This window comes from Mirounga leonina, unplaced genomic scaffold (assembly GCF_011800145.1).
Source record: "Mirounga leonina isolate KUSES-001 unplaced genomic scaffold, KU_Mleo_1.0 Mir_366, whole genome shotgun sequence".
In the NCBI taxonomy this organism is placed as follows: Eukaryota; Metazoa; Chordata; class Mammalia; order Carnivora; family Phocidae; genus Mirounga; species Mirounga leonina.
In genome coordinates this window covers 19114612-19124568 of record NW_023270709.1, presented here as the reverse complement: position 1 = coordinate 19124568, position 9957 = coordinate 19114612, and the positions used below count along the sequence as shown (strand labels likewise).

At 43.2% G+C, this 9957-nt stretch overlaps 1 protein-coding gene across 1 annotated transcript in view; it reads right to left on the bottom strand.

Moving 5' to 3' along the window:
* Positions 1–9957, bottom strand: part of CAP2 (cyclase associated actin cytoskeleton regulatory protein 2) — a 138578-nt gene that overhangs the window by 15498 nt on the left and 113123 nt on the right. The window lies entirely within an intron of this gene.

Sequence of the window (9957 nt, the reverse complement as noted above, 5' to 3'; positions counted from 1 at the left end):
GCCTTCGGCTCAGGTCATGATCCTGGAGTCCCGGGATCGAGTCCCGCGTCAGGCTCCCTGCTCAGCAGGGGGTCTGCTTCTCCCTCTGCCCTCTTCCCTCTCATGCTCTCTGTCTCTCATTCTCTCTCTCTCTCAAATAAATAAATAAAATCTTAAAAAAAAAATGTTTAAAAAAAAAAAGACTTTATTTTAGAGAGAGAGAGAGAACATGAGCAGGGGGAGGAGGAGAAGGAGATTATCTCCAGCAGACTCCCCAATGAGCATGGAGCCCAGTGACACAGGGCTTGATCCCATGACCCTGAGATCACCACCTGAGCCCAAACCAAGAGGTTGGGACGCTTAACCGACTGAGCCACCCAGGCGCCCCGTGAAATTCAAATATTGTTTTCATTATGAAGTTCTAACAAATTTACATGACAGTAAAAGGTGCTAGACAATAGAGGAAATTTGTTTTAAGGTTTTGAGAGCCCCCCCACCCCCCCAGAGCTTAAAACTAGTAGGATAGAAACACACATATGCCACAAACTTGGGTTTACGCTATTTTACTTTAAAACCTGAAGTAGAACTGTATACCTATGATAAAGAATTATAAGTTAGATCAATTAAAAAATAGGAAAATTAGGGGCACCTGGATGGCTCAGTTGGTTAAGTGTCTGACTTTAAAAAAATTTTTTTTAAAGATTTATTTATTGGAGTGCCTGGGTGGCTCAGTTGTTAAGTGTCTGCCTTTGGTTCAGGTCAGGATCTCAGGGTCGTGAGATCGAGCCCCACGTCAGGCTCTACTCAGCGGGGAGTCTGCTTGAAGATTCCCTCTCCCTCTCCCTCTGTCCCTCCCCCTGCTTGTGCTCTCCCTCTCAAATAAATAATCTTTAAAAAATAGGAAAATTAAAAAAATTGAGAGTGATGGAAATGTGGCTTAGGCTCATATATTTCCAATACCAAATACAGAATGTAAAACATGTAAGTGCTAAATATTAATGAAGACAGCATATTCTTTTTTTTTATAAGTTGCTTTTTTTAATCTTTTTTTTTTTGTAGTTAAGGTGTCATTAGCATCATTTTTTTAATTTATTTTTTATTTATTTTTATTGTTATGTTAATCCCCATACATTACGTCATTAGTTTTAGATGTAGTGTTCCGTGATTCATTGTTTGTGCATAACACCCAGTGCTCCATGCAGAACGTGCCCTCTTTAATACCCATCACCAGGCTAACCCATCCTCCCACCCTCCTCCCCTCTAGAACCCTCAGTTTGTTTTTCAGAGTCCATTGTCTCTCATAGTTCGTCCACCCCTCCGATTTCCCCCCCTTCATTCTTCCCCTCCTGCCATCTTCTTTTTTTTTTTCCTTAACATATATTGCATTATTTGTTTCAGAGGTACAGATCTGAGATTCAACAGTCTTGCACAATTCACAGCGCTTACCAGAGCACATACCCTCCCCAGTGTCTATCACTCAGTCACCCCATCCTTCCCACCCCACCCCCCACTCCAACAACACTCAGTTTGTTTCCTGCGACTAAGAATTCCTCATATCAGTGAGATCATATGATACATGTCTTTCTCTGTTTGACTTATTTCACTCAACATAATACCCTCCAGTTCCATCCACATCGTTGCAAATGGCAAGATCTCATTCCCTTTGATGGCTGTATATATTCCATTGTATATATATACCACCTCTTCTTTATCCATTCATCTGTCGATGGACATCTTGGCTCTTTCCACAGTTTGGCTATTGTGGACATTGCAAGACAGCATATTCTTAATTGTCATAAACAATTCAGTGTTCCAAAGTGTCAATATGGAAAAGTTTTAATCTGTAGTAGTTTCCAGTTGAAATAAAAAAAATGCTACTTTCAAAGTACCTATATAATCCTTATTAAGTGTAGAATTACTCTAAAAATAAAGTTCTTCTCTTATTCAGAATGCATGTCTTAAAAATTGAGTAGGCTGGAGGTCTTGTCTCCTGAAGCTGTAATTTGTGATGTTTTCTTGTTCCTAAGGAAGACCAGCCTAACTTCATCAGGATCCTTGGGTCAAGCAGAGAATCACTGCCCAATTCCTGAGACTGGCCGATTTTTTTTTTTTTTTTAAGTATCTTAAATGTTTACTGTTATGTTGCTGGGGTGAAATTTGAGAATTTGCTCTGACTCATAAATAGCGTATAATCTAAGCTTTGCACATCAAACAATGTTCCAGTGCTCAGTTCCAGATGCTGAGAGCCCCCAAATATTACTTTACCCATAAGCACATAACTTATGCAGTGAGTAAAAGGCCAGACCCCCCCTCACATCTGAAACACTGCAGCTCTCTAGTCCTCCTATTTGGTGGAAAGGAGAGGAGATATATCTCTATCTTCTATATCTTAGAGTGATTTGGATGGTGCCTTGCTCTCAGAATTCAGAGGCTCTTTCCAAGAGCCATTAGGGGACACTGAAACCAATAAGCCCCACATTTAACTTTTTGGAACTCTGATACCTTCAGATGGCTGACCCGGGAACACCAAACAAAGGATTTACTACAACAACAGTTGAATATAAAAGCCAAAAACGAAGAGAACTCAGGACCAGCTGAAACTCTCCACTGACTCTTTTTTTTTTTTTTTTTAAAGATTTTATTTATTTATTTGAGAGAGAGAGAATGAGAGACAGAGAGCATGAGAGGGAGGAGGGTCAGAGGGAGAAGCAGACTCCCTGCCGAGCAGGGAGCCCGATGCGGGACTTGATCCCGGGACTCCAGGATCATGACCTGAGCCGAAGGCAGTCGCTTAACCAACTGAGCCACCCAGGCGCCCTCCACTGACTCTTTGTAGCTTCTGGCTCATTCCTGCAGCAGCCCCAGTGAGAGCACAGAACTAGGCTCTGGTTTCCAAGGGGACTTAACAGTGAGCGTTGAGTGCTTTACTGCAGACAGCATCCTCAGAAGCAAACGTGTTAGCCATCCCCTTGACAGGACTCCGGGGGCTGTCCCTTGTAGTGCAACCTGTCTTTGCCTTTTTCTCCTCCCGCCGGGTATCACAGCACGCGGTACCAGAACCTTCTGCATTCTCCCGAGCCAGCCACACCCACTGGAATCACAGCCCAGCACTAATCTTCAGGCATCCCAGTAGAAAGAGAGGGAAGATGGTCAGGGAAGGGAAGGGAGCTAAGAATTCTGGAAAGTCTCGTGTGTGCCAAGTGCTGGTTGTTTCCATTCATTTAACAGATATTTAATGCTCAGGATAGGACAGGCTCTATGCCAGGTGCTCCTAAACCTGTGTGAACATTAGAATCATTCGGGGATCCGTTAGAAATTCGAAAGCCCAGCCCTCATCCCAGAAATGCGCTCTGGGGAGGTGAGACACGGGCGTCTGTAGTGTTCGAAGCTCCCGAGGTGATTCCAACAGGCAGACAAGTTTGGGAAGAATCATTCCAGGCTACGTGCTGAGGTTCATCTTAGTCCTCATAATAATGTTACTAGGACTGTCTTGAAATCTCTCTTTGACAGAAAACAAAGCAGGAAATGAGAAAGACTGACCCAATAGTAAATGGCCAGTAAATGGCAGAGATAGAATTCGAGCACATATCTGCTTGATTCTAAAGACTTCTTCAGCGAAATCCTGTATATTATATTCAGGATTTAAAAAAAAAAGTCACTAGTGTAATTAAAGACCAGAGATACAGGCTGCCTCAGCACATGCAGTGTATTGCTCTTGGGCCTTTGGCTTGAATATACATGACGCAAGTATGGGGAGGGGTGTCATAACTTGCTTAGTTTTTATCTCCACTATGCCCCAGTGGCTGACTGAGCTCCGGCAGCCAACTCTGGAACCAGGACCCCTATATCCTATGGAGACATAGGAAGTCTTGGGTGTTGAAACCCACATCTCAGCATCAAGTCATTCTTGGTGTGGGTTTGCTGTGACTCTATGCCCTTGGTTCTAGAAACTGGCCTCTTATTAATTTTTCCCGAGTACCTGCTGGTTCCAGTAATGGGGAATTTGCACCCAAATCTTGGTTCCTTGCCTAGTGTCCAAGTTTTTCTGGGATGGGGACCTGAGATTCTTCTGGCAACTGGAGATTCAAGGACATTGCCTCTTGGTGGGATTTCTTTTTAGAGATAACGCACCAGGTTGTCTAGACTGAATGAGAAGTAATGGATCAGATCAGGGCCTGTAGCCTTTGTCACCTGTTGAGTGATGCGCTACATCCTCCTGTCATTGGGATGGAGGCCCTGTGGGAAGCTGAGCACAGAGGAGGAAGGAGCACAGGAAGACGATATAGTTCACACAGTGAGCTGGGTCACTGCAGGGATAGAGAAGGATGGCTCCCACATGGGCAAGCTTGCCTGGAGGTGCTGAGAATGAGCGCTGCAAAGAGCCTCTGGACCAACAGTACCTGCTCCAGACCCTGAGAGGATCCTGAGAGAGTCACAGGGGACAGCATTTAATTAGCCTGCAGGTGGCATTCATTTCTCAGAATAGAGGTATGGGGTCAGATGTGCACATGCAGATTGAGATAAAGACATTTAGGGGCGCCTGGGTGGCTCAGTCGGCTAAGTGTCTGACTTTTTTTTTTTTTTTTTTGGATTTCCCTGATGCCGAGTGATATTGAGCACTTTTTCATGTGTCTGTTGGCCATTTTTTTATTCTTATGTTAATCCCCATACATTACATCATTAGTTTTAGATGTAGTGTTCCATGATTCATTGTTTGTGCATAACACCCAGTGCTCCATGCAGAACGTGCCCTCCTCAATACCCACCACCAGGCTAACCCATCCTCCCACCCCCCTCCCCTCTAGAACCCTCAGTTTGTTTTTCAGAGTCCATCGTCTCTCATGGTTCGTCTACCCCTCCGATTTCCCCTCCTTCATTCTTCCCCTCCTGCTACCTTCTTCTTCTTCTTCTTTTTTTTTCCTTAACATATATTGCATTATTTGTTTCAGAGGTACAGATCTGAGATTCAACAGTCTTGCACAATTCACAGTGCTTACCAGAGCACATACCCTCGCCAGTGTCTATCACCCAGTCAGCCCATCCCTCCCACCCCACCCCCCACTCCAGCAACCCTGTTTGTTTCCTGAGATTAAGAATTCCTCATATCAGTGAGGTCATATGATACATGTCTTTCTCTGTTTGACTTATTTCGCTCAGCAAAATACCCTCCAGTTCCATCCACGTCATTGCAAATGGCAAGATCTCATTCCTTTTGATGGCTGCATAATATTCCATTGTATATATATATACCACTTCTTCTTTATCCATTCATCTGTCGATGGACATCTTGGCTCTTTCCACAGTTTGGCTATTGTGGATATTGCTGCTATAAACATCGGGGTGCACGTACCCTTTCGGATCCCTACTTTTGTATCTTTGGGGTAAATACCCAGTAGTGCAATTGCTGGATCATATGGTAGCTCTATTTTCAACTTTTTGAGGAACCTCCATACTGTTTTCCAGAGTGGCTGCACCAGCTTGCATTCCCACCAACAGTGTAGGAGGGTTCCCCTTTCTCTGCATCCCCGCCAACGTCTGTCGTTTCCTGACTTATTAATTTTAGCCATTCTGACTGGTGTGAGGTGGTATCTCATTGAGGTTTTGATTTGGATTTCCCTGATGCCGAGCGATATTGAGCACTTTTTCATGTGTCTGTTGGCCATTTGGAGTGTCTGACTTCTTTTTAAAAAAGATTTTCTTTATTTATTTGAGAGAGAGAGAACAGAGGGAGAGGGAGAAGCAGATTCCCTGCTGAGCAGGGAGCCCGCCGTGGGACTAGATCCCAGGACCCCTGAGATCATGACTTGAGCGGAAGACAGATGCTTAACCGAGTGACCCACCCAGGCATCCCACGCATCTGATTCTTGATTTTGGCTCAGGTCATGACTCTGGGGTCGTGAGATCGAGCCCCAGGTTGGGCTCTGTGCTCCGTGTTCATGGGGAGTTTGGTTGAGATTCTCTCTCTCCCTCCCTCTCTGCTCCTCCCCCGACTTGCTCACTCTCTCTCTAAAACAAATAAATAAAATCCTTTTAAAAAATACTACTTTGATATGTTGATGAAACAAGTCGCAGATACCTTAGAGCCCCAGACTGGAAACAGCTGAAAAACACATTTTACTAAAGTCATTGTTAACAATGACTTGCAACTTGAAAAAGAAAAGCAGCGTATTTATGATTTTAAATGGCCATATTCAAGGTGCAAAAGTTCACTTATGTTGCAGCAAGAGCACAGCACAAAACCTAGAAATGAGGCTTTTGAGAGCTATTAAGATTAATTTTGAGAGCAGATGTTTGATTATATACTTTTTGGGGGGGTGGATAAAGACTTAAAAACATCTGCCAATCTCTTCCTCTAAATTAATTTCAACTGTCCTGGGGACAGCCGCCTCCTCTGATTTTAAATATACGAACTATAGGGGCTCCTGGGTGGCTCAGTCATTAAGCGTCTGCCTTCGGCTTAGGTCATGATCCCAGGATCCTGGGATCGAGCCCCGCATCGGGCTCCCTGCTCGGCGGGAAGCCTACTTCTCCCTCTCTCGCTCCCCCTGCTTGTGTTCCCTCTCTCGCTGTCTCTCTCTGTCAAATAAATAAATAAAATCTTTAAAAAATATATATATATACGAACTATAAAATAATGAAACCACTGTATGCGGCATGTGGAAAGCTTGTAATGTTTCGGTTATATATGCTACATATATAACATGTAATACAGTTATGTACTAACAGGCTTTGAAAGTTTTTTCATTAAATGTTACTTACTAATCATTTTATTACTTTATTACTTTATTACTATTATTAATTACTAATTACTTTATTAATTACTAATCATTTTATTACTTTAGAATTTAGATTTTATTCTGAAGAAGAAACTACTTCTGGTTCTTAAATGAAACCTCATTGTTTTGCTGGTGGCAGTTGCGGATGTTGTTTTTTTTTTTTTTTTATGCGGATGTTGTTAACAACCCACTTCTGTCCCCAACGACAGATACTATTGTCTTAGTTATCCAGTTAGTTAGGGTATAGTCTAGCTTTGGAGCTAAATAATTTACAAAAAAGACTCCATTCCAATTATCCGTTTTGCTGAATTTGTAGAAAGTGGGTCTAATGGGGTACTTTTATTTATTTATTTATTTTTAAAGATTTTATTTATTTGACAGAGAGACACAGCGAGAGAGGGAACACAAGCGGGGGGAGTGGGAGAGGGAGAAGCAGGCTTCCCGCGGAGCAGGGAGCCCGATGCGGGGCTCGATCCCAGGACCCTGGGATCATGACCTGAGCTGAAGGCAGACGCTTAACGACTGAGCCACCCAGGCGCCCCTAATGGGGTACTTTTAGACAGAGGTTTTGTATCTTTGTGAAAAATTAGGCAAAAAGTGAAACATAGCTGCTTAAGTAAAACAAAACAAAACAAAACAAAACATCATCTCTGTCTGTCTCTTGGCTGTAAGTTTTCCATCTAAGATGTTTCTGCTTAATAATTAATTTGTTTGGGGACGCCTGGGTGGCTCAGTTGGTTAAGCGTCTGCCTTCGGCTCAGGTCATGATTCCGGGGTCCTGGGATCAGCCCCGCATCGGGCTCCCTGCCAGGCGGGAGTCTGCTTCTCCTTCTCCCTCTGCCCCTCCCCCTACTCATGTTTTCTCTCTCTCAAATAAATAAATAAAATCTTTAAAAATAAATAAGTAAATTAAATAATCAGTTTGTTTGGAAATTTTCAACTTTTACACTTTAAATTCTAAGATTTTTCAAACCCAACAATAAGGGTAGCAGATGATTTGGTCTCAATAGAACCTAACTCTTTAAAAGAGATAGATTGAAAGTGAATTACGATGAGTAGGCTCATGTGTCAGTCCATTCAGCAAACCTTTACCAAGTGCCTCCTTGCAAGGAACTGGGTATACGGTGAAGAAGTCAGCATGCATCCTGTTTGTGCATGCTGCACAGATAAGTGATCACAGACGCAGCTTGCTATGTGCCATTTGTAACAGGAACTGGGGTGTGGAAGGCACAAAGGAGGACATGACCAGCTCTCTTCAGGACAGTGGGGTTAGGGGAGCCAGAAAAGGGCTTTTGTGGTCCACCCCTGGGCTGCACCATCCAAAGGGTATGGAGGACAGGGTCCTATAAAGAGGGACACGGAGGGAGAAATGTACATGCAGATAACATTAAGGTGGATAACATCTACCTTTAAGAATAGGTCAGCCAACCTATATCTTGGCCCGTGTTTTTACCAGTTCTTAAGAAAGCAGAGACCAGGGGCCCCTGGGTGGCTCAGTCGTTAAGCGTCTGCCTTCGGCTCAGGTCGTGATCCCAGGGTCCTGGGATCGAGCCCCGCCTCGGACTCCCTGCTCCTCGGGAAGCCTGCTTCTCCCTCTCCCACTCCCCCTGCTTGTGTTCCCTCTCTCACTGTCAAATAAAGAAATAAAATCTTAAACAAACAAACAAACAAAAAAAGCAGAGACCAAGAAAATAAAAATATCATGCAACAGACTCTTGGAACCAGTGGGTTGTGTCCCATACAACACAGTTTTTTTACAACGTTTCCTCTATGAAACTAGCTTAGTGATAATAATAATTTGAGCCACCTGTCTGGCCAAATATTTGTGAAGATCACAGATAAAGCTACAAAATGAAACATCTGCCATGCAGTGGTACTATTTATACGCCCCCCCGCCCAGCCATCCTTCCCTTATGGCCACCACCCCAGCTCCCCTTCACACACACACACAGATAGAGTGTGGCAGCTGCCTTCTGATTCTTGGTCAGATTCTTTCTCTAGCTGCCCACCTGGGAGCCAACCTGGCCCATCCATCTCCTGGCTTACAGTTAATGACCTCTGGGTAACAGTGACAATGTCCACGTACCTAATTACACACTTCAGAGGCAGTTTAAAAATTGCAAAGCCATTTTATTTTTTTTTAAAGATTTATTTTTAATTTTTTATTTATTTGAGAGACAGAGTGAGAGTGAGAGCACAAGACGGGGTAGGGTCAGAGGGAGGAGCAGACTCGCTGCTGAGCAGGGAGCCCGATGTGGGACTTGATCCCGGGACTCCAGGATCGTGACCTGAGCCGAAGGCAGTCGCTTAACCAACTGAGCCACCCAGATGCCCCTGCAAAGCCATTTTAATTGCAAATACGCTTACATTAACATGGTACAGCTGTAGGAATTCACAGTTGTTTTACAACTGAAATTTTTGGTCAAATGCTGTTTCATTTACCCATAATATGGCACCTAAAATTTGAAGGCGATGGGGTGCCTGGGTGGCTCAGTCAGTTAAGCGTCTGACTTCTGCTCAGGTCATGATGTCGGGGTTCTGGGATCGAGCCCCGTGTTGGGCTCCCTGCTCAGGGCAGAGTCTGTTTCTCCCTCTGCCCCCCCTCCCCACCGCTTGAGCCCTTGCGCTCTCTCTCTCTCTAAAATAAATAAATAAAATCTTCAAAAATAAAAAAATATGAGGCTGGTAAGCCACTCATATACTACAATAGGAGGGAGGGGTTAAATGAAGGAACGACCAGTTTCAGAACTAAAGACTTTCTATACACATGACCAACTGTTCTTGTTGCAAAAAAATACTTCACAAATTCATGATTTAGGGTTTGTTTATATTTTAGAATCAAAACTAATTTATTTCTATTTTTTGCAATATGTACTTTGATCAAGAACTTAGTGAAATTGATACATTTCCAAATTGGTCAATTTCTATAAGTGCTTGTGAATTTTACTTTCATATTTATATCACGCTTTTATTGGCAGACAACTATAATCAAGAAAAAAGATTGCACATAAACTAACAGATGATCATCCTGTACAACATAAGTAGAAGCCAAAGGGATTTATGACTTTCGCCTCTATTTTCTTATTTTTATCACTTCCTATAATTTTGAGACTTCTTCTGCCAATGAAAACAAAGTTTCTGGGGGCCCTTCCAGGAAAACAGTTAAAAATACTGCAATGAAGTGCTGTATAATATTTTAAGC